The 25,355-nt window shown below is 41.0% G+C and overlaps 1 protein-coding gene across 9 annotated transcripts in view; it reads right to left on the bottom strand.

Annotated features, from left to right (window-relative positions):
• Positions 1 to 25,355, bottom strand: part of UNC5D (unc-5 netrin receptor D) — a 554,978-nt gene that overhangs the window by 321,602 nt on the left and 208,021 nt on the right. Inside the window, exon 1 of one of the 9 annotated variants that reach the window (XM_060653622.3) lies at positions 8,105 to 8,442. The exons of the other annotated variants lie outside the window; for them this stretch is intronic. The gene's annotated coding sequence lies outside the window, so the exon portion shown is untranslated. Of the gene's footprint in view, positions 1 to 8,104; positions 8,443 to 25,355 lie in introns of those variants that run through there. 9 annotated transcript variants of the gene reach the window in all.

The following is a 25,355-nucleotide window of genomic DNA, read 5'->3' as shown; positions in this document are numbered from 1 at the left end:
TCCTTAGCTCCTGGCTGAATACTTGTTCATGATTCTACTTAACTTTCTACTGGAAAATCATTCAGAAATCAAATCTGAAAAGCAGTTACCAGGACCAGTGTTTTGCCCAATACCATGTTTACAATGTCCTTCACCCCTGGTACTCAGTTGACAAGGAAGAAGCAGCTTAGCCATTATGTGGTGTCCATCAGGCATTCAGGAAGGACAAAGAGTTCCAACAATTCTTTCCTTCACTCAAAGAATTTCCTGTACTCAAAACAAAACAAAACAAAACAAAAAAAAGCCTTTGCCATATCCCTAAATCTCTATCATATTTTGAGATTTCTTCTTCTCTTAAGGTATAAAAACTGATGTATGTCAGGCATAAATGTAATAATGCAGTCAGGAGATCTGATTTTGAGCTGAAAACCTCATATTGATCACTCAGGTCTTGAGGAAACACATTACAGTTTCCTTCAAATGCCCTTCTTTGGTACAATGAAAATATTGCATAGATTCGTAATATCTACCTTTGTGGCTTCTCTGTGAGAAAGGAGCAGTTAGTGTTATGAAACTCATGGAATGGTCGAGAAATTAAAGCACAGATGTGTGATTAAATAGGCCTCCTGAAGCACTATGAGTTATTAACTAAAGGCTGCAGTTTCTTACCCACCCACCCCCACCCCTGCAAATATATGCACTCAATATGGGCTGTTCCAGGAAAGGGGGGCAGTATTTTTGGGAACTTATATGTTCCTTAGCTTGGGTCCTGAAAATGCCATTTAATTCTAATTCTTGAATACTACCTCTGGGTGGATACCAGCCCAAACACCTTCACTGCATTATTTCATTTCCTTTAACTTGCAAGATAATAGGATTAGGCAAGCATTATTGTGCAAGCTTTAAAGATGAAGAAAATGAGCCTCATGGAGCCTAAATGAACGGTCTAAGTTTAAGTCGAATCTAGTTGGCTCCAAGTTTTAACTAAGTATATGTCCTCTTGATAATTAGCAGCTTTTACCTATGCTAGTCTGATAACAAACGTCATCCATAAAACTTGCTTTTTGTTTGATCAGAACAGTCTAATAGCTCCTGTCACATCACTAGAACATTTTTAACTTGCTGAAAAAAGGTGTAATCATAGATTATTTCCTATTATCAGCTACCACCCTCATCACCTCCCACCTTCCACACTGCAGAGCCTTCTCTGGCCACTTCTCTCCCATTTCTAACACCAATTATCAAGAGCTCTCCCATTTCCCAAGCTCTCCCACAGCCTCATTTATTTTTCTAACCCACCTATTAAGGTAGCACGCTAAAAAGAAGAATCCTAATTAAAAAGTCCTCAGCACTGCCCCAAGGAAATCACACCTTCATTGCCAGGAGGTATTTAGCGACAGCAGAATGGGACTCCAGGCATTCTGCAAGATTCAAAGTCCCCGAGCAATTTGCTGCCACTGGCCAGGTGATAATCCAGTTAGTGTTGGAAACCATCCAGGCTGTGACAGAACTTGAAAGAATAGAGAATCTTGACCCCCATAATACAATCCCTCAAGGAGACAGAGGCCTTAGACAGAAGCCCCTACCAACATGGGGGCCAGAGCTGTGCAAAGGAAAGCTTGGGATTTGGTACCCATGGTTGACAACTCATTCCTCCTTCACAGGGGGGAAAAAAAAGAGCACTGAAGTACAACTCTCACTGCAATCAGTTATTCTACCCAACATGAAGGAGAATTTTAGTATTTCAAAGAGTGCAGGCAAAACGGAGAGGTATCAGCTGCTAACAAGGGCTGGTGAGCTCTTTCACCAGCACTTTCCTATCCCTATTTACCTGAGGCTTCATCTCACATTGTTCCCAGGGTTCATTCATAACCTCTAGCATTGGCAAACCCAATACCAGAAAGATGCTTCCAGCTTAAGTTGGTTCCAACAACCACTGCATTGGGTTTGCCATCTTCATTTATCTGACAAAAGTCAACAGCTAGTAAAGTCTGTTCTAGTAGTCATTTTAACTTCGGTTATTATTTCTTTTACAGAGACTTACAAAACTCATAAAGAGTGTGTATGTGTGTGTCTTTTTGAGAACACCACAGAATTTTAGGCTTGGTAGGAAAAAAATCAAGAAGATCATCCAAGATCACTTGCCACCCAACCTTTCCCTAAAACGTGACCATCTAGACTTTTGGGGAAAGCTTTTGGTTACTGTAAGTGTGCTCCATGATGACACAGCTCTTGTTGTAAGACAATGCTTTGTAAGAGTAAACAAACTCTACCTCCCTCCAACATCTGCCCATTGGTTCTATAGTTTTGCCCTACATGCCACACTAAATGAGATAATTTTCTTCCTTCTCCATCTGCAAGTTCTTTAAATATTTGGAGACCATTACTGACAGGTTACTCAAACAAGCCTGAAGTTTCTCTTTTTGCCAGTCTTAGTGTCATTATGGCTAGGATGTGTTCAGATATAAAATAATGGCCCTGGATTACTCTGAACATTAATGCTGCATATCTAAGGGGATGGATCCGACAATCTCATGTTATTTCAACTGAATTTAAATTATTCCCATCCTGCCTTCATGGCTTATCTTGTGCTTTCAAACTGTCAGTCCACCCACTCTGAAACCAACTAATTCGGCACGTCCACACACCCTCCCACATTCCTTCTCATCTTTCCAGAACACAGTTCTGGGATGAATTTGGCATTGGAAAGAGAACAGGTAGCTTCAGCTGAGTTCTCAGAAAAGGGCATTGGACATTAGAAACTAGCCATCCATTACTTAGCAGGTATCTTAAAAACTGATGAGGGCATATGAATTTCTCAACGCAAATATCCAAAACCTGCCTATCAGGAGAAGATTCAGAAGACATCCCGAGTGTGCTCATTCTCATCTTTTTACAGCTGTGTATGTTCACACAACCTGGAATTTTGCCCCTTATCAAAGAGTCCCTGGGAGAGAGCATCCTTGACTTTAATTTGTATTCCAATGGAAAACCTGAAATTAAATTGTAGCAAGACAGTTTCCTCATTTTCTCCTGACCTCTTCCTAACTAGAACACAGAAAATGTACTATGTAACACAACAATGCTCAATGAGACGGTCCACCATCAGCCACACTGCACTGGTGAACATGTTCCCTTGCTGTTTACAGAAGTCCTCTTAAGTAAATATATTTAATTCCAATGTATGTGCAGACCAACCTTTATTTTAAAATAGTCAATGAAATTTTCATTTTATTTATTTTTTAGTCGTAAGCTACAATTACAAATACAAGACTGTTGAAATGCCAATGTTTTCATTTTCAACCAAAAAGAAATGAGTTTCCATTTCTAAAATGGGTCAAAGAGAAATGGTCTCACGGGATAAGGAAATTATTTTTTTAAGGAAATATCTCCATCTTGTGGGCATTCAGGACTCACGTTTAGCACCATATACAGAGTGTTGCATTTTTACAATTTGATGCAAAAAAAAAAAAAAAAAAAAAAAAAAAAAAAAGCAAGCACTGGCTTGAATGTAAAGCTTTGGTGAAGGGATACAAAAATAAATAATGTATGAATCCTACCTTCCAGACATTCACAATCCAAGGTTAGAGAGGTGCACACACGTATCTAATAAAAGAGAGAAAATGCTGACAGAGGGAGGACACAAGGTTTTAGGTAAACATGGTAGGGTTACAGACATGGATTTTGACTACAAGTATCTAGGAAGTCTGGGAGCAGGTAAGATTTACACTAGAACCCGCAGTCTGTCTGATTTCAAGAAGTCAGTGGAAGGGGAAGCTTGCCTTCAACAATATGATCAGCTTGAGTAGAAGCATGAAGGTGGGTATGGTAGTTTCCTATCGCTGCTGTAACAAATTACTTCCTGAACGCATAGTGGCCGAAAACGCAAATTCATTACCTTACAGTTCTGTAGAAGTCTGACATGCATCTCACTAGGCTAACTCAAGGTGTGATGTTTCTTTCTGGAGGCCCTAAGGGAGGTTCTTTGTCTCTGCCCTTTCCGACTTCCGGAAGCTACTCACATGCCTTGGCTTGGGGAACCTTCCTCTACCTTCGAAGCCAGCAACGGCAGATGGGAGTTCATCTCACACATATCTTCTTCTGAAGTCACACCCTCCCCAGACTCTCTCTCCTGCCCTTGTCCTCCACTTTTAAGAACACCTGTGATTACACTGGGCCCACCTGAGTAACCCAGGATGCTTTCCCTATTTTAAGATTGACTGATTATTACCCTCAATCCAGCTGCATCTTAACTCCCCTTTCCCAGGCATCCTAACATCTTCTCAGGTTCTAGAAATTAGGACAGGGTGGAGGGTATTATTGTGCCTGTCACAGTGGGACAAGACCACGTAAGAGATGGTGGGTACACTGGGTGTCACATAAAGAATCAAAGGTATATGGGAAGGATGTAATGGGAAGTCAAGCTGGGAATGAGAGAACAGAGACTCTCCAGAGGCTTCTGAGCATGGAGAAATATTATATGATTTTGTTATGAAGAACACAACTCTAGCAGCACCATGCAAGTGGGTGAGGAAGTGTCTGACGGAGGTAGGGAGGCCAGTGAGAAGAGCGCCGATGGTAACAATAAGGGTCTGAACAGATACGGTGATCGTGTGACTAGCAAATGTGGAGACCACTGTATGAGGGAGGACAGACAGGACACTGACTGCCATCGGGGTTCTGGGGGAGAGAATGGAGGAATCTAACACCACTAAAGTCTCAAGTGTGAGAAAAATACTATTCTGCTATCAGAGCTTGGGAACATGGTAGACATTATGCGAGGGGGGAGGGTTATGATTTAGGAAATGGTCAGGGATAGGGGTCTGTAAGATGGGCCAGGAAGACTAGATAAAATATGAAACTAAATTGCCAAGAAACGGCCTTCAGCGACTGCCTCCAAGTGAAGGGCGCACGAAAGAAGAAAACAGGAAAAAGGCTGAGAGTGAAAGAAGACTGACGGACAAGACAGTTTAAAGAAAAAAAGAGAACAGGGAAAAACGAACGCTGCACACATGCTGAGCCGAAGACCCAAGGACCCCAGAAGTTAAAACTAACCCGGGCACCCCAGCGCTGGAGTAATTCAGCTTACCAAGGGTTTTCTCCAGGTGAAATTAACAGCACATACCACAAATCAATACAGGCACGAAACTGCTGGCATGGGAATCATCGTCAACTGTTTCCCTGTAGAGCAGTGTGAGATTAGGCTGTAGGCATGTGGTCCCCAAAACATGATCATAACCCACTTGCATTTGGAAACTTTCTACATGCCGGTCACCGTTTGAAGCACTTCACGTTTAGCTAAATGAACAAATATCATATCCAGGTGCTACTGCAGGTGCGCAAGAGACACCGATCATCAAACAGATGCAACTGTTGGTGTTCTCGAAGCTTACGTTCCAGGGCTCTGGGACAGGACTTGCTACTACCGTTTTCTAGACGAGCCACCAGAGAAGCAGGTATTACAGACACAGCCATGAGAGACAGAGCTGGAGGCAAAGCCAGGTGGTCTGGCTTCAGAGTAAGTGCTGCAGGTATTGCCTCCCTTGAGATCATTAGCGCCCCATGTAAAGAAGCTATGCCTAACATACTTTTAAAAGTAGCTGTATTTCACATTAGCATGGGTGACTTTCCAGGTTTGCATACATACTCCCATTTGCCTTCTTGCTCTGTCTTTTGTAAGTACTGTTAAAATTCCGAGGGCTAGATCAATAAAGGAAACACATCCTGGGATTCAGCACGCAGCAGTATAGTGGGGCGGATGCTATGTGGGAGAAACGGGACATCGCTTCAGTCTGTGGGAACACATTCAGGCAAGGCTGTGACACATGCAAATCCGATTGGAAATGCTTTTAGCATCTACCCAAACAAGTTGTGGTTGTGCCAGGAAGAAAACATTTGTTGAGAATACAGAGTCAACATTCATCCACTCCGAAGAGGTATCAGAAACATTACATAAGGATGTGATGCTCCAGAGGGGAAGACTTAAGAAAGTACAAACAATGGGGGAGCCTGGGTGGCTCAGTTAGTTAAGCATCCAACTGCTGATTTTGGCTCAGGTCCTGATCTCACTCACAGTTCCTGGGATCGAGCCCCACGTCAGGCTCTGCTGCTTTGGATCCTCCCTCTCCCTCTCTCTCCCCCTCCCCCGCTGGTGGGCGTTCTCTCTCTCAGGCTTAAAGAAAAAAGTAGCAACAATGAAAACTCTGCCTTGTGAGCTACATGCCTAGAGGCGGTTACAACTTTGTGAGGAGATTCCGAAATTGCTTAAACTGGAGATGCAGAGCTATGAGATCAAACCCCTTTTAAAGTTCTACTTTATTGCACCCAACATTAGGGCAATGTCTTTGGCAAAAACCAAGTTGTTTGCTCCATCCTGTTATTTTGGGTCTATAGCTCACCTATGCTAGGACAAGAACCCCATTCCCCTTGGTATGCCATTTTCTTCTTCTCATTGGGTGTGGGTGTCATTTAATCCTAGGGAAATTTAGAAGGAAAAAAAAAAAAAAGTACAGGGACTCCTGGGTGGATCAGTCAGTTAAGTGTGTGACTCTTGATTTTGGCTCAGATCATGATCTCATGGTTGTGAGATTGAGCCCCACATCAGGCTCCAAGCTGAGTGTGGAGCCAGCTTAGGATTCTCTACCTCCCCCTCTCCCTGTTCCTCCCCTGCTTGCATGTGCACGCACACATGTCTCTCCCTCTCTCTCTTTCTCAAGAATAAAAATAAACACTAAAAAAAAAGTACAAAAATTATAAATTCAGTCTTAGCCTATTATTATATTTGTTAAATTTAATAATATTCTGTGTGCAATTGATATTTTTTTTATTTTTATGCTTATTATCTCTGAGAGAGAGAACCAAGTAGGGGAGGGGCAGAGAGAGAGAGAGAATGTGAAGCAGGCTTCACGTGGGGCTTAAACTCATGAAACATGAGATCGTGACTTGAGCTGAAGTCAAATGCTTAGTCAACTGAGCCACCCAGACACCCCATGCAGCTGATATTTTAAATACACTATTGTATTGTTTAAGAGAATTCAACATAGAATACCTAAGAAATCATGTGTATTATTCAAGTTTTAAATAAGGCATAACTGAATAACTTTTGTCTTTTTTATTTTTAAGTAGGTACCACACCCAGTGTGGGGCTTAAACTCATGACCCCGAGATAAACAAGTCACATGCTCTAACGACTGAGCCAGCCAGGTACCCCTAACTTTTAAAACTTTAGGAAAATTTTCTTATAGCTACCAACTTAAAGTTTTAAATAATCTTGTAATGTGCAGAAGAATTAAGACCCACCATATTTACAATTTTAATTTATAGGATTTACAAGTGTTATTTAAGCACATGAGAAAGTTTATTTGTTAGACAATTTAAGTGCTTAAAAAGAAAATCGAGTATCTTAAATTTGTAAGTGCAGTTTAAAATATTTAAGTGATTTAATTAACTAGGTTGTGGGAAAAAAAAAAAAACCCTTTGAAAGTGATTGCTAAAGTTGCCAGATTTAGTAAAATAATTAGATTTGTAAATTGAACCCAAAGCTTAAGAAAGAACTCAATTTTTGAATCTAATTTTAATAAAGCAAATGTTCTTACTCAAAATGAAAGTAGCCCTTAAATAGTTTTTCTAAGGATTAAAATCACATTTAAGAACACCAGAAAGCTCACACAGGTATCATGTGATTACCCAGGGTATCTGTCTCCTCACTGATTACGAAAGGCCTGGGTTCAAGAACCTCTAACATCCGCCAGCTCCATAGAGAGAGCCGAAGGTCTTGTATCCGGCCCAGTGGGCAGTTTGTTATTCATTGTTGATCCCACTTACAGCCTTCTCCAAAGGGCGACTGGATCCAATTTCAGTTTTATTCCAGAAACATAGTTATGACCTTAAGCAAAGGGTTTCCCACCCTCACCTGCCCAAGAAGCAGACTTCCCAGGCCCTGCTCACTGGGGTGCCATGAGGACTAAGGAAGTAGTGTTTCTTCATTCATGTAGAGGCTGCATCTCGCCAAGACACGCTTATAACCACTTCCTGTTCTCTCATTTGCTCCTCCAGTTCTAACAACATTCAAAGAGCGGGATGGATGCATCTCTTCTCCAAACTGCAATGGAATTGCTCTCATTACATGCTACGATCCATTAATGGTCGTGTATATTGGATTTTCTCACCTCCTTCAGGTCATGGATGGGCTCTCCACCACCTGACACAGCTCCGCTTTGCTTCTGCTTATGGAATCTTTCCAGACACAAGCCTCAACACTCCTCTTTCCCTCGGAACATAGCACAGAAGTAGGAGCTTCGAAATGCAAGCAATGTTGAAGCCTGAGATATAAACCCAGAAACAGGGAGCCCCGGAACTGAAAGACCCTAGCCCACCTACGGAACATGGAATCTCTCAACAATCACCCTTCAGTAAATGTCCATTCTCTACCAGCTCCCCATCACCTCTCCTGTCAAAGGGTATAATGCACTGTAACTTTATTCTAACGACTCAGGGAACAACATCATCATGTCAATCCCATCTCACACTCAAAACCCTGTCACATCCAGCAACCCCAAGCACCAGAATCTAGTCTGCCTCACTTGCCTATATGCAGAAGTGGAATCATAATTGGGTAAGGATCCGCTCAGGAGCCAATAATGAGAATCATCCTAACCACATTTCCTGTTTTGCTTTCCAAATAAACAGACCACTGGATGGACAAAGTCCGAAAATATAAATAGAATGAATCACTGCCGCTGATGGCGAGGGCAAGTGAGCCTGCTAACTGCGCTGGATTAAAGGACAGGGCGATCCAAATTAGCTTGAAGGGCATATGCACAGAACAGAGCGAGAAACAGAGAAAAACACCTAGAAAAACAGACCGATCAGGAAAATTGTCCCCAACACGTGAGCAAAGGCTTCGGGCAGCTTGCAAACCTTTAAAGGCTCCTGCATCACTCTAAACAAAGAGGGAGAAAGATGCAGGCGTGATAAATAAAACATACTGTCAAAAAATCAATGGATAAAAATTAATTGGCATTGTGGTTTAGCACTGTGGCCACCGCATTTCCTTGGTTCAAACCCTATCCACCCAGGGGATTCTGAGTCCGTTGACAACGCCACGTGTGTTTCAGAGGTTTTGTGGTCCTGGTGTAACTGCAAGTGCTCAAGTTCAACCTTTGCATTTCATGTTACAGCCTCTGGTCCATTTCCTGATGTGGACTTGGTTTTAACCTGCATTTCCATGAGGTGTCTTCAGTTGCTCCAAACTAGCATCTCTCAAACTGTCGAAGGCAGTCCCCCTGGGGAGATTATAACCTCTTTTAGGGAAAGCAAGCCTCAGCAACGTTTTGCAAAGGGAACGCTTCCCGCTCTGTTGCTCCGAAAGCAGCCAGGCTAGCAACTGCCATCTCACTGCCTAGTGCAGAGTCTTTCTAATGTTCCAGGAGGAAATAAAATTTGAAAATCCAAGTTTTCTAACTTTATGCAAAAGTGAGCTTATTTTCCCTTTCCCTTCACGCCAAACTTCCAGATCAGTTAGGGACCGGCTCTCCTGCTCAAAGGAGCAGGCTGACCCCCTCACAAGCGGCTGTCACCGCTTCCCGTGTTTAGGGAGCTGAATCCTGTGCAATAGAACTCTCCAGTTCAGTCACATTCTGCAAAGGCCAGGGCAGATCTAAAAATACTTAATGAGCCGTGTTCATGCAAATGTTTGCCAGTTATAGAAGGAGTGTCCAATGGCATAAAATCAACCCTAAAAATATATACAATAGCACGGAAGAAATCAAACCAGAAGGCTCATTAGTTTAACAGGAAGGGTCTACAGTTGAAATAAGAGGCTTTCCCATTTGACTGTTAGTACCAGTGGACTCCACCCACCACCACAACTAAGCCCTGTATAAATAAACAAACAAACAAATAAATAAAAGCATTTCCTTCACCTAATCTAATAAGTAAAGCATTGGTGATGGTGACAGGTTTGAAAAGACTGTGCAAGAGATCGTGGGGGCTATGTATCTTCTTAATTCTTCCTTGTCTAATACACACCACGACCTTCAGCTTTGTGACTTGAACATTTGGCCTCAAATGTCAAAAGGCTTATGCAGTGAGCTGGTGAATTCAGCTATGTGTGATTGGATTCACCACAAATTCCAGAATTAATGTGTGTTCAACAAGCAGTTATACTTCAATAACATTTCAGCGTGAAAGAAAAACGGGGCCAAGAATGTAAAAATTGAAATGTTATTAGCCTGCTTCTCCTTGTTATTGGCAATACTATCATTTCTAGTTAAAGACTTTGCATTGTGGCTGGAAATTCTCTAGCATCACCTAACTGAGACACCCCAAATGAATGAAGGCAGCAGTCTCTTGCTTGCACCAGGGTACAAAAGGTTGTCATCAATAGGGAGCAAGAACTACTTATGAAATCAAATCAACCAGCCTCTTTAATAGTACCCTCCTTCTGGCCATACCACACCCTGAAAAAGAACAAGAAAAAATTATTAATATATATCAATCAACAATTTCCATTGAGATATCTACTGGCTCACAGGCCTACTGAGATGTTTTAACCACACATGCATGGTAGCAGAGACCAAAAAAGGAAAAAAGGGAGGAGAACACAAAACAGAGGAGAGTGAAGTGATTTGTTTACCTAATGAAAATGCTACTTGTTTGGATAAAAATAAGAAATAACAGGAAAACCCAATAAAATCTGAAGCTTGCATGAAGTCCCCCTGGCCTTAAAAAGGCTGCTTAGAATGTTTTATTTCATTGCTTTCCTTTTGGATCATGTCTCTGACCCTGGACGTGTCCCAACAATTTCCAGTATCCCTGGGCTCTGCTCTTGGTGCACCTGTTTTCATCCACCTGGAAGTGTCTCGTTACTTAAGATCAGCCTCTTGGTTTTCCTTGGTGGCCTAAGTGAGGGCTTTCCATGGCAGCCCCATTCTCTTATTTGTTTTCCTTTAGATGCTATTAATTAAAGATTCTTTGTTGGAGTGAAGAGGGACTGAATCCCATGGCCAATAGGTCAGTGCTGGTGGCCTCGGAAAATGGTAGCACTCTTCAACTACCAATCAAGGTGAGCCCTCAGCAGCAAGCAACTGACAGGGTCAATAACCACCATTAGCAGGGCTTCTCTGTGGAACGTATCCTGATGGTCATTCGTATTAAATTACACAACTCATTTCTGGGTTCACTACAAGGTAGGAAAAGGTATCGGTAGGCATTTCTGTGCCAGAAAACAGTCTCCCCAGAAGGGCGGTGAGTTTCCTCCTCTGTACGATGAGGGGACTGCCCTGGGCAATCTCTAAGAAACGGCTCCAACATTCTGTTCTGTAGGAGCAGGGACGGTCCTGCAGCTACATTATTAAGGTGCAAAGCAGTCCACCAAAGAGCTGAAAACTAATACAGTTTCACAAGGCCTTAATAGGATGCTTCCTGCTTCACTGCCAATTTGAATGGGTCTTTTAAAAAGGTGCTTGCCAATCTTTCATGAGATTCTTGGATGACTTGGGATCACACAGAAATTCTTTTATTACTTCCTTTTATTCAAAAATCGTGATGGAGCCCATACTGTGTGGACACCGCACCAAGCACAAGGATAAAGAGTAAACAAGACCGTGTCCTCAAAGACATTCTGCCCATTAGTTTCCTAAGGGACTCAGGGAACGAGGGCCCTGGAAAATTAGTAAAGCAGCAGAGCACTGCCCTTAGACATGTCCCTGCCTCATGGATTTGGGGTATTAGATGCCATTCCAAGCTTTCTTGCCCACTTAGAGCCAGGTTCTATATCCCTGCCTGCAGGGAGCTCCCAAGACAAAAGGATAGACATATTTCAAACAGCCTGACAGACTCCTTTGAAAGGGACCTACTTGGCTCTATTACGATGGAAATTGGTAAGTTATCAGTAGCTATCAGAAGTGTAAAGACATATTCAAACTTGCCACCTTAGGGATGATAAATAGTATGGCAAGAATGGACTAGCTGGACACAGTTAGACCTTGGCCACTGCCACCCTGTTCAGACAGAGGAGGAAAGACAGGAAGGGGAGCAGGTGGCCAGAATCTGAAGTTGCTCAGTCTTTGACTGGGAGGCCTCCAGTCTGAGTCTTAAAGAACACAGAAACGTCCTGAGACCAAAAAATCTTTCCAATTATGTCTGAAATCGGGAATTTCAATTAATTTTTAAAATTTTTAATATTAAGCAAATGACATACAAAGAAAGGGAAAGAATTAAGTATTTATTACATGTCGCTCATTTCACAGGCTGTAAGATTTCATCTTTGAAGCAGCCCTAATTAAGGCTAGGTACCAGTATCCCCTCAGCAGAGGAGGAAATGTGGCCCAGTTGGAAACAATAAGAAAATCTGCTCCAGGGCATCCATTAATAAATCTCTGAGCCAAGACAAAATCTTGTCTAAATGCACTCCAAGTCAAATAGGTAACAGCATAGTATCATCTATGTATCTCAAAGACCACAGCTGCTAAGAAACTTAAGAGTGAGATACATGTTTAGTGAGTGCCATCTTGCAACACCTAAGAAAATGGCCCCATACCCAGCCCACAAATTGTGTTTCCCATTGTCCTTTCCTAACAAGCCAGATAACGTTACTAAGAAATGCAGCATTAAGACCAAGATGCCTATGTAATGATGGGAAGCACTATTGGATTTAATAACTCTTGACTTTTAACAAATAATCTGACAGATAAGGTCAATTCCATCAATAACTCTTTCTCCCGTGGCCCATTGTGGTCAGGCAGGTCCTGCCTCACCAAACACATTTCTACTTTAAGCAAAGTGATGCTGTGATTATCACCCTAGGCTCACAGGGCAGTAAGGACACAATAGGTGCACGTGATGATCCCCAACTGTCCACTAAACATCCACAAAGAGGGGTTAATCTCACCCAAGCTTTTCTAATTTTGGTGACCTGCTGTGTCCCTGAGGGCTGGATCTCAAGGTGCATTTCCATGACCAGCAACATGAGCTGGACCTGCAAATGCAGATTCCAGGCCCCATCCCTGGAATCATCCACCCCCACAGAGTCAAAATTTGAAGTTCACCAATCTTTAACGTGGGAGGGCCTCCAATCCAAGGCTTGAAAAAACTAAATGGAGCCTGGGGACGGTACCTAGCCGATCTGTGTTTTCACGTCTAGCAAGCCCTCCAGGTGACTCTGATACCAGTTTACAATGACTGGCCTAAAGACAATAGCAGCCTAGTGACCCACATTCCACCATGAGGGAAAAAATCAGAAGCGCCAACTAATTATGATGCTAGGTAACATTCCAATGAGATTCCTCACAGCATATGGAATCTGCAATATGCTTGCCTCTCTGGATAAATGGATTCTCTCCTTAAAATAATACTTAAATATCTGAGTTATTCAGGCCATTAGGTTTACCTTAAATAGAAAGTATAGTCTCTAAATTCCTGGCCATTTTGTATTTTGTTTCACAGCTGTCATCTGTAGTTTTTACATGATATTAGAACACCCATTTCTAATTTAATTTTTTTTTAATTTTAAGTATTTAAAAGTTTAAAACATTATTTTACTATGGTTACTACTTTATATAGTCCATATCTGAAAGCACAACAATGTAAATAGATGGACTGAAAGATGGATGAATGACTAACAGATAGATAGATGCATGATGGGTTTAGATAGCATGGTACCTTCCATCTATATGGTAATTTTTACCGGAACAAATCTAAACTCTCTATGCACCCTAAAAAATAATCTCTGCTAGACTGTCAGCCACATGAGAGCAAGAAGTAAGCCTTACTAATGAAGGGGTTCAATAAATGTTTGTTTGATAAAAGGAGAAAATTCATGGGGCACCTCGGTGGCTCAGTTCCTTAAGCATCTGACTTTGGCTCAGGTCATGATCTTGCGGTCCGTGGGTTCAAGCCCTGTATCGGGCTCTGTGCTGACAGCACAGAGAATGGAGACTGCTTTGGATTCTCTCTCTCTCTCTGTCCCTCCCCTACTCACGCCTCTCCCTCTCTCTCTCCCTTTCCTTCTCTCTCGCAAAAGTAAATAAACACTAAAAAATATTCAAGAAAAAAAAAGGAGGAAATTCATGGCATGGGATATTTTTCATTTGAAGCTAGGAGTTATAAATTAGCTCTAGAGAAGTTTTTTTCTGAGTCTAGAAAGAGGATAAATAAGAAACAGTTCTTCACCAGTGTAGGAGAGGATAAACTTGCCCCCTACACTCTTAGGCGTGTCACTGGGGTTGGTGAATGGAACAGACAAAACTCCAGGTTAACAGGAAAAAAGGTAAATATATTTCAGTGTTTTTCATTTTTATGAGTATGGGTAGGTTCACAGTAAACAAGCAAAAACCCAATTAAATCATTAGGCTTGAGAATTCACCTATCATCTTAATAAAGGGTGGTAAGTTGTGGAGAAAGGACTGTATAAAGGCAAAGGGGCTTGAGCTCTCACAAGCAGGAAACTGAGAAAGTGACCATGCTTGGAAACTAATGAAAGATAAGGGTTATTTTAGTAACATCAGTTTGCACAGACGTCTCTCAGGGCAAACTTTCTACCTCTGGTGCTTCGGAGGTTGTTTTCTTTCTACCAGCACAGGAAAAGGGAGGAGGGTGCATTCACCACTGGAAAAAAAAAAAAAAAATTGATGCCCTGCTTTTAGGCAAAGAAGGAGAAAGCAGAGGTCTCTTCTTGGGTTTGCTTTCGCTCAAGTGCTTTTGGCTCAAAATAACCCCTGTGACAGAGTGGCATATTTTGAGGTGGCATATTCTGATCCCCTTCACCAGTAACTCCTGAATCTCTGAATCAGTGAAAAAAAAAAAAACAAAAAAAAAAAAACAAAAAACAAAAAAACGTCTGCTTGCATTTTCTCACATGTCTCTTCTGGTGTGCTGTGACCTCCTGTAAGCTCTGGATCTCTACCTATCCGGGCCAAGAGGTTTAAGAACCACTACTACAACAGTCATGGCCACAGGTTATTTTCCCCCTTCCATGCGTTTCTTTCGTGTTTTTTTTTAAGTTTATTTATTTATTGAGAGAGAGAGGAAGAGAGAGAGAACGGGGGAGGGACAAAGAGAGAAGGAGAGAGAGAAAATCCCAAGCAGGCTCCGTGCTGTCAGCACAGAGCCCAACACAGGGCTCGATCTCACGAACCGAGAGATCATGACCTGAGCTGAAATCAAGAGTCCCACACTTTGGTCCAACAAATGAACCACCCAGGCAACCCTCCATTCACTTCTATATGATATAAAGAAACTGGGCAAGAGAGATGTTGGTAGATCATAATGGTGGGTCATAAACCCAAGACCCCAAGACCCAGTGTATTGTGCAATTTAATACGCTATGCAATGGAAACAGTCAAGTATTAATATCTTTTTTGCTTTAAAATTTTTTTAAATGTTTTATTTATTTTTGAGACAGAGTGTGATCAGGGGAGGAGCAGAGAGAGAGCGAGACACAGAATCCAAAGCAGGCTCCAGGCTCTGAGCTGTCAGCACAGAGCCCGACGCGGGGCTCGAACTCACAGACCTGAGCCAAAGTCAGACGCTCAACCGACTGAGCCACTCAGGTGTCCGTATCTTTCTTTCTTAATGCTTTCATCTATTTCTCTGATTCTGTATTTTTCTGCCATTAGGAGATATGCTGTGTGGGGAGGTGGGGGGAGGAGAGGAAAGAAAACGATGGCTTACAAAAACCAAAGCCAGCCCCTTCCACTGAGTGTGGGCAGGAGGTTAATTTTACACTCCAGCTAAAGGAGAATGAGGAATGTCCTGGTAGGCAGGAGAGTGGGTGGGTGGCAGATGTCTCACTCTGCCTTTTGGAAACCCACATTGGAAAGTGGAGTCCTGAATATGCTACCCCCTTGAGATGCAAAGCAGCCAGGAGCCCTGCAAGGAGGGAACACAGACAAAAAAAGAACTAGGCCAAACAGCAATTAGGAGGAGACATTAACCCAGAAAATGCCAGAGGACTTTATACCCTCTTTTCCGTTCCCACAGAAACAAATTTAAAACCAACTGTTACAGAAACAGAACAAGGAGCGCCTGGGTGTCTCAGTCCCTTGAGCATCTGACTTCGGCTCAGATCATGATCTCACAGCTCTTGAGCTCGAGCCCCGTGTCAGGCTATGTGCTGACAGCTCAGAGCCTGGAGCCTGCTTTGATTCTGTGTCTCCCTCTCTCTGCCCCTCCCCTCAAAAATAAACATTAAAAAAAAAAAAAAAACCAGAATGATTCTCTTATTTGATTTGCTTTACTCCTAACTGCTCTTAGAACTCTGTTGTCAAGGCAGATTCTGGTCATCCCTCAAGTTACAATCATTTAGATTAGTGTGACCAAGAGTTGCCAGAAATTTGAACTTGGATGGTTAATGCCACCCACTTCCAAGTTAACTTTGCCTTGGATATCCTTCCTAATGCATCCATTTTTCAAGGCTGACAAAATACAATACATTCACTTCCTAAATCTGAAATCTCCACATCGATGGAGATGGTGTACAGAATGGGCACCACTGGTAATGACTAGAAAAAAACTTCTGAATGTGAGGATGATAATTCATTTCCTCAGTGTCAGCAAATGCTATTGGAGACAGGCACAGAAACTCAGATGTAGAAATGCAACCTCATCCTCCTGCCATTCATTTGAGGTCAGCAATTAAATAGACTGCCTCCCATTCCAATGAAGACATCTGACATTCAAAAAAGAGGCTGTGGGTATTCTACCGATTTTGCATAAGTGTGAGAGCCAGAAGCCTGCAGGACAAATGCATTATTTAATTTTCTACTATCACATACTAAACAGCTTTTTTGGACTCTAGACATCAATTTGTTCCAATACTAAAGGCCCCAGTGGTACAAAGATATGAAAATATTCAAAGTAAACTAATGCCTCTGATGCTCTTGGATCAGAATACTAATGTCTCCATCTGAAGAGGCCTTACGTCTGTTATCTTTCCATTAGAAACCTTTCACATAAGTCCATTTGGACAATACATACCTGCGGCTCATGGAATGGTAGTCAGTAATATCCATTTATTTTTCTATGTAATGCCCTTCTTTGTCTGCATGCCTCGTGCAAGTTCATCAGCAACACTGTTTTTGTGCTTTAAATCCTAAAGAATTCAAAAAAGGCCTCTACTGTGTCTCCTTTAAGCTAATTTTGGGTGGCAACTAAGATAGCATCATGTGGATTTGGGGCTTGATAATGTTTGTTAATGAAGGAAATTGGAATTCTCTTTTCTACACACACACACACACACACACACACACACACACACACACTGAAGCTCAATTAAGTTAACCGATTTGCATAGTGCACTTGTGACTCAACATCCATTCACACACTAAGAATTTGTTAAGTGGTTGCTACTGGTTTGTGCGTTTTTTTAAATTATGTTCTTTTTTATGTTTATTTATTTAGAGAGGAAGAGGGGACAGGTGAGTGAGGGGCAAAGAGAGAGGAGACAGAGAATCCGAGCTGTCAGCACAGAGTCCACCATGGGGCTCCACCCCACACACTGTGAGATGGTGACCTGAGTCAAAATCAAGAGTTGGACGCTTAACCCAGTGAGCCACCCAGACGCCTCAAGTACCGCACTTCGAATTGGACAGGTACTGCTAGTCCAAACACCTTATATGGAGAAGAATCTATGTAACTCTTTCATTAAACAAATATGTCAAATGCCTGCTCATTGCATGAGCGTGGGGAATGAAGAAAGGGGATTCATAGGAAGTACGGGGGCCTCACAAAAGAAAGTTCTAGTTTAGGTTTGTTTCCCAACAGGAAGTGGCTTTCCCTTATCAAAGGAACCTCAAATCTCTCCTCACAATCACAGTATGCAACACAACATCAACTTGAAGAAAGAACTATGAGAAAGACCAAAGGCAGTGAAGGCTTAGCGACAGAGCTAACGGACTTTTAGGAACAAGTGCAAACTGAAACTGACTTCCATTTGGTGACAGAGGAAAGAAGTGTCCCAGCAGGGCCCACACAGATACACAGATAAGAATATGTTAGAGCCAAAGTTTCAACAGAGCATACAGTTTAAGAGTATGACAAGATTATAAAACTCCAGACCATTTCTTCCAGAGTTGAAACCTTAGCTCAACACCTTTGGGTGAGCACATCTTACCTCTCCACACCTGTTTCTTCATTTGTAAAACTGAGATAATAATAGTTCCAACCACAGGGTGCCTGAGCTGGCAACTCTTGATTTCGGCTCACATCATAATCCCAGGGCAGTGGGAATGAGCCCCACATCAGCATGCACCCTCCTTAAGATTCTCTCTCTCTCTCTCTCTCTCTCTCTCTCTCTCTGCCCCTCTTGCCCACTCCCATGCTCTCTTTCTCTAACAACTTTTTAAAAATTAAAGGAATACATATACAAAACTTAACATGCTTGGCACCTAGTGCCAAGGATTGGCTAGTAAATGAACAACTCAATTAGCCACCTAGATTATAAAAAAAAATATTACTAATTTCTTACTGAAGGGGATGAAAATGGCTTTCAGAAACTACTGTAGTTAATTTTCATTTGTTCGTGAGTATATTTTATAAACAGTACATAGCTCTCCCCATATAATGTAGATGACAGAACCTGTGTCAAAAGGTATCACATGGATTATTACTTTATCATTATACAAACTCAAAAGCCCTTTTGCCTTCCTAAGTCTCAATGTAAAGAACCAATCTGCAGATTATTATAGATCTCAGCGTAATTAATAACTGAGAGTAGGCCAGAATAGAAAACGCAGATAAGCGTATGGCTGGCTATCTCATGGAGGATATTTTCTTTATTGGTAGAGGACAGTAATATCCCTGCTATGGGCAAGGCACAGGGCATGCAAGCTAATGGTCACCAGAAGTGACAAGGATGAAATTTTACTGAGCCATGTGGGCGTGGATTAGCATACGTGCCCTCAATCTAGATTTATTCAGCACTCCTGGACAAGATATATTACTAAGTGCTAAACAGGTTACATTTGTATTTTTGGCCTTCGAGGAGCTTAACATTTAGCTGAGGTATCACGTCTAGTATAACATAAACTTAACAAAAATGTGTCACTAAACAGTTCCAGAAAAATCCAGAGTAATATCCAGAGTAGAGGATTTTATAAGGAAACATTATGGGTCCACGTGGTCTAAAAAGGCTTTGTGGAGCAGGAAGATAAATAGTAAGGTTCTAGGACCAATTCAGATGCCTGCAAGTTTTCCCCCTGTACCACTAGGCAATTCTCCCCCAGGAGCTGGGTGTCTTACAATTCACTTCAATTCTGACTCTATCTACTCTGAGGGCTCAGTCCCACAAGACTGTCCCTTCTTCATATGCCAATCGGAAGTCCAGGTTCTTACCTTCTGCTTCTGACCAATGAGCTATAAATCAGGGGTACCTCTTCTTGCATTCAATTAATTTTCTAGAGAGGCTCACAGAACTCAGCAAACTAGCTTACTCCCTAGATTACCAACTTGTTACAAAGGACATAAAAGGATAAGAATCAACAGCCAGATGCTGAGTTACATATGGTGAGGTAGTGAACAAAGGAGCTTCTGTCCTCATGGGAGTCTACAGCCCAGCATGGTGGCACATGGAAGCATCGTAGGCACTAACCTAGAAGCTCCCGGAAGCTCATCCTCTTTGGTTTTTACGGAGGCTTCATTACTTAGGCATAATTGATTGAAATATTTGCTCATTAGCAATTGTCCTCAACCCTCAGCCCCTCTTGTGGGGGAGGGGTGCCTGAAAGTTCCAATCCTCCAATCCTGGGATCCATTCTCCAGGCAACCAGCCCCCATCCTTAGGTGCTTTTGGAAAGCCTCTTTAACATGACAAAAACACCTTTATTACTCTCATTTCTGGAAATTCCAAGCGTTTTAGGAGTTCAGTGCCAGAAAAGGGGTCAAAGACTAAATATATGTTACCTATTATAAATCACAACATCACAAATGGGAATAGATTCCTGAAAGGCAGAAATGCATAGAACAGTTACAAAGGTCAGGCTAAACAGATCAACGCTGCAGGCAAAAGGTCAAAAACTGGCAATCACAACACATGTTAGATAGAGTCCCTTTAGTTATAACATAGAGAGGTCCTCAACGGAACTAAAATATACTGAACTACTATGTATAAACAACAGCAAGCTAAAGAGAGGCAGGATGATCTCATGGAGCTTTCAATACAGTTAAACACATAAAAGAAGGAAAAATACTGACAACATGATGTGAAATGAGTTAAATTACATGAGAAAAATTCTAGTTCCCAAGCACAGAAAATATAAGCTCCATAAGGGCAGGAACTAAATCTGTTTTCTTACTTTGTTGGCAAAGCAGACACTCAGTAAATATTTGTTTAATGAAGAAATATCAAGGAGATACAAGATATTTTAGACGAACGTGGGGGCACAGACCAGTATTCTAGAGGGGGAGTTTGAGAGTCAGGAAATGCTTCATGAATGAGCTACCACGCATACAGCGTCCTGGAAAATGGGCAGATTTCGGTGACAGAGCAGAGTGGAGATGTAATGTACCAGTGGAAGGGCCCAATGAGGGAAAAACCTGAGAGTGGGGGACAGAGGAAAATCTGGACTTTGGTCCAGTAATGACGAGCAGTTCAACACAGTTAGCAACAACTTGGAATTAGAAAGTTTTAAAGTCTCCATACTAACAAACGCCAGTCACTAGAAGTTGAAGGGGACAGACTATGTCACCCCATAATATGCCACTTTGGCATATTAATTATCTTGAATTAAAGGGATTGCACACATAGCCGTGCAAGAAGGACCCTCTGACCCTTGTTGCCCTTAAATAAATCCCCCATGTGAAAGGTACCCTCCCTGTACCAGTCCTATCCAAAAACGCATTGCCAAGACCAACATTCAAGAGCTTATTGCCTCTATTTTCTTCTTGGAGTTTTACTGTTTCAGGTCTTACACTTAAATCTTTAATGCATTTTGAGTTAATTTTCGTGAAGGGTATAAAAGAGGGATCTAATTTTATTCTTTTGCATGTGAATAATCTGTTTTCTCACCACTACTTATTCAAAAGACTATCCTTTCCCCATTGAGTATTCTTGGCCCCCTTGTCAAATATTAGTTGACTGTATACGTATGGCTTTATTTTTGGGCTTCCGATTCTGTTCCATTGGTTGATGTGTCCATATTTATGCTGGTCCTACACTGATTTTGTAACTATTGATTTGTAGTGTAATTTGAAACCAGAAAATGGGACGCTTTCAACTATGTTTTCTTCCTCAAGGTTGCTTTGGCTACTCAGGATCTTTTATGGTTCCATTTGAGTTTTAGGATCATTTGTTCTGTTTCTGTGAAAAATGAGATTGGAATTTTGATAGGGATCGCACCCAATCTGTGGATGGCTTTAACTGGTATAGACGTTTTACCAACCCTAATTCTTCTGATGCAAGAACATAAAATGTCTTTCCTCTTCGTCTTCTTTTTTTCAGCAAAGTCAGTTTTCAGTGTACAGATCTTTCACCTTCCTTAAACATATTTCTAAATATTGTATTGTTTGAGATGCTACTGTAAATAAGATAGTTTATTTCTTTTTCAGACATTTCACTGTTCATGTCTAGAAATGAAACTGATTTTTGCATGTCGATTTTGCTTCTTGCAACTTTACTGAATTTATTACAGTTCTGAGAATTTGAAAGATGCTGCTGACGCTGCCTGTCCTCCCTCCACGTTTTAAGCAGCACTGCTCTACAGGGTTATGAACTTGCAGAGCAAGGAATCTGGGTCAGGTGAGTCTATCTAGGAAAGTAATTAGGGCTGGGGAGAAAACATTTATTAAGGAAAAATAAGGCATTATGTTTCAGCTTTCCAAACAACTCATGATCACCACCGCCAAATTTAAGGCAAATGAATTAATCCTTCACTTAAGTCCTTTCCTCAATGCAGGTCTTTAAAACATTCTCTAATGGCCTTAATACAATAACTAATAAAACTCCAGGAGTCAAAAAGCATATGGAACAACAAACAGCCTAATCTGATGGAGGCAAAATGCAATGGAATTTCCATAGTAATGGCTTTTCTTTTCCTTTCCTTTCCTTCCTTGTTGCCTTCCTTCTTTCTTTACTCTATGCCAGTCAGTTTATTAGAAGAGATTAATTTCAAATGAATAAGAAAATGTGTTGCTGCTGCAGCTAAAAATTCTACAAGGAGCAAGAAAGGAAGTGGTGGGAGGGGGAATTTTGGAAAATACTGGAAAAGAGCCTCAAAAACGACAGGATTTTTTGAAGGAAAATTTCGGAAACTTTCAAGACAGGGGAGTATTATTTCCTGATAGAATATGGTGGAATTTCCAGACCTTCTGAAGTTCTCCTGTGACTATTTTAACACTGTAATTATAGCAACAGACTCCAAAGGAGAAGATGAAGAATAACTTGGAGTTAAGTTTTCTGAAATTCTCTACACTAGATGGAGAGAAGGGAATGAACAATAAATCCCTCCCCCAGGTTATGTTTCCTCTTATGATGTGATGTGTCCGACTTAGCTCACCCAAATTACCTTCTGTTTTAATGCAACTGACCATTTATTGGGCACTACAGCCCAATCAGCAGACACATTTTTAAGTAATTTAAATGTCCTTTAAGACTCACAATATGTCTTAGAAAAATACTATTTTACTAGGAACTTTTAAAGAATTAAAAAAAGTGAAAATGAGGCACCTGGGTGGCTCAACTGACCAAAAGTCCGTTGGTTAGGCATCTGACTCTTGATTTCAGCTCAGGTCATGATCTCAGGGTTTGTGAGTTAGAGCCCTGTATTGGGCTCCGCTCTGACAGTGAGATGATTAGTTGTGATTCTCTCTTTCTCTCGCTGCCCCTCCCCAGCTCTCTCTCCCTCTCCCTCAAAGAGAGACAGAGAGAGACAGAGAGAGACAGAGAGACAAAGAGAGACAGAGAGAGACAGAGAGACAGAGGAAGGGAGGAAGGAAGAAACAAACAAACAAACAAACAATGAATTGGATCCCAGGATAAAAACATCACCCACAGCTAAAGTGACTTTGTAATTTCTCATCCAAATTGGGACACTTTAAAAGTGAAGAAAGGGAGGTAATATGAATTATTACAATGGACCAGAAATTATAAATAAGACTTCTAGCCATAGTTTCCCCTTCCTTTAATATCACAATTACTCATCAAAATTATCCTTTTCTTACAGTCAACAATGATAATTCTTACCAGATTTGTATTACCTCGGGCTGTTGGGATTCAGATACAGTTCTAGAAGGAAGCATGATATCATTGAAAGAATAGAAACCTTGGAGTCAAAGAGACCTGTATTTGAGATGGCCCAGGTCAGAAAAGTGTAACCTAGAATTTCTGTTGCTGTTGACTTTCCTAAGGTGAGCATTACTTACAAACAAGAGTTTTTCCTTCTCTGGTATGATTTTAGCAGATGAATGAATTTGGGAAAAGTGTGTGTGTATATGTATTCATCATCACATACACACGCATTACAAACATACACACACACTCTCTCTCTCTCATTCTATGTGTTACATTAAAAGAGAAAAGAAAACCGATCAGGTCCTTCCACAAAGACCAGGGAAAAATCTGACTGATTACTTTCTAGGAGGTAAACATTTTCTAAACATTTCCAGTAATCTTGGATTAAATATGCTTCCAAACTGAATCTAGCCAAGTCCCCGAAACAGCTTATCACTTGAGTTAGTAGAAAGAACTAGCAGAATGTACAAAAGGTATGAAGTAAAGCATAAAACCAAGCACTGTAACACATATACAGTTCAATAGGACAGAAAGGAGATAGGGACCTTGATGTTTGTTCCACTAAAGACTGCAAACTCGGTCATCTGCTGTCAGGAGAATGAAGATTCAGAAAGAAGTTAAGAAAATGTCCCCTCATGAAGTGTAGTTAACATGTGTCACAGTGAGAATTTTTTAAGGCATGTAATTGTTGAGTCACTAGGCTATACACCTGAATCTAATATAATGTCAACTAAACCTTAATTAAAAGTAAAATCAAATTTATACATAGCAAAAAATAAACAAAAGTCCCCTCACAAATGCCTTTGAAAATTGGATAAGAAATAATACCAAATTATCTTATTAGGCTATATCACAGAATTTCATTTTTTCAACCAAAATATATGTTTAAAAATAAGCCACAGAAAGCACATAAATATCATCAATTTCCATATTAGAAGCAGGGAAGAAAGTGGCCCTTTCTTAGGTATCTAAGAGGATCAACATAGAACATACAATTCCTGTTTCTGTTCCCATGACGAAAGATGATCAGCTACTTTGACCTAATATAGCACTTTCAGATACATTAACATATAGAATTCTGTATATAAATCAAATTCTATATTGTATCTCAGGTGCTAACTTTATGGCAGCAATCAGACCTCAAGGGAATGACTTCAGAAAGCACCACTTCATTAAAAAGAAATCTTAACATTTTTAACCATGGTTTGTTAGAAAAGAGAATTCTTTGTAGTGTGAAGTTATTACCATCAGCAGGAAAAGATATGGAGCAGAAATAATACAGTGCTGTCCTTCTTGATTAGAACTAGATATTTATCACATTCTCATTGGAATCCATAGTTTATCTTTTGGAAATCACCAAAGAACTAAACCAACATCATTTACCCAAGTTGCATCCACATGGAGTCAGAAGACACCTTTTCTATGCAGTATCTAGCTGGGAGCTTTTCCACTCCCATCTCTCTTATTTTTTCCCATTTAGTTCAATCTGGGCATGCCGGCTTCTGTGGCTTGCTTCCCCCTGCCAGCAGTAATTTACTGACCTGTTGATACTAACTCCTACTGAATCATCTCCATGCTCCTCCCCAGATACGGTACCTCATTGTCATCCACAGCAAATTGACTAACACAGAAGTCGCTATGTGCCCCAAGAAATAAGTTGCAACAGATAAATATTTTACAGCAGGCCTTAGCATTTCCTTCTTGGTACCAAGGAGTATATCATGCTTAGTGAAATAAATAGGGCCATTTGAATTTTAGCACCCAGAGATAGAATAAGCTCATGAGGAATAATGGGTTATAAAGAACATGCATGAATGTTCTTTATAAGAACATAAGAGAGGGGTCAACACTCTCTTTTTCCAGTTACTATTTGTAAATTCAGAGTCAAGTTGATTAACCTCTCTGAGCCTAATGGCCCTCATTATAAAATGATGTTGTAATATCTGTAATATATGCTAAAATATTTAAGGATAGTCAGGTGTGTGTGTGTGTGCGCGCGCACACACGCATGCATTTGTGTGTGAATATATGATAAGCAGAGCTTTAATTTACAACCAAGGGTAGTTACTTGTCTTAACTGGGTTGGCTCTCAGATAATCTAAAGGATATAGTAGCTACTAAAACATTCCAGTTATCTTTATCTCTGATCAGA

Source organism: Panthera onca, chromosome B1 (assembly GCF_046562875.1).
Source record: "Panthera onca isolate mPanOnc1 chromosome B1, mPanOnc1 haplotype 2, whole genome shotgun sequence".
NCBI lineage: Eukaryota > Metazoa > Chordata > Mammalia > Carnivora > Felidae > Panthera > Panthera onca.
Note: the sequence above shows the minus strand (reverse complement) of the source record. Positions and strands in the feature narration are given on the sequence as shown.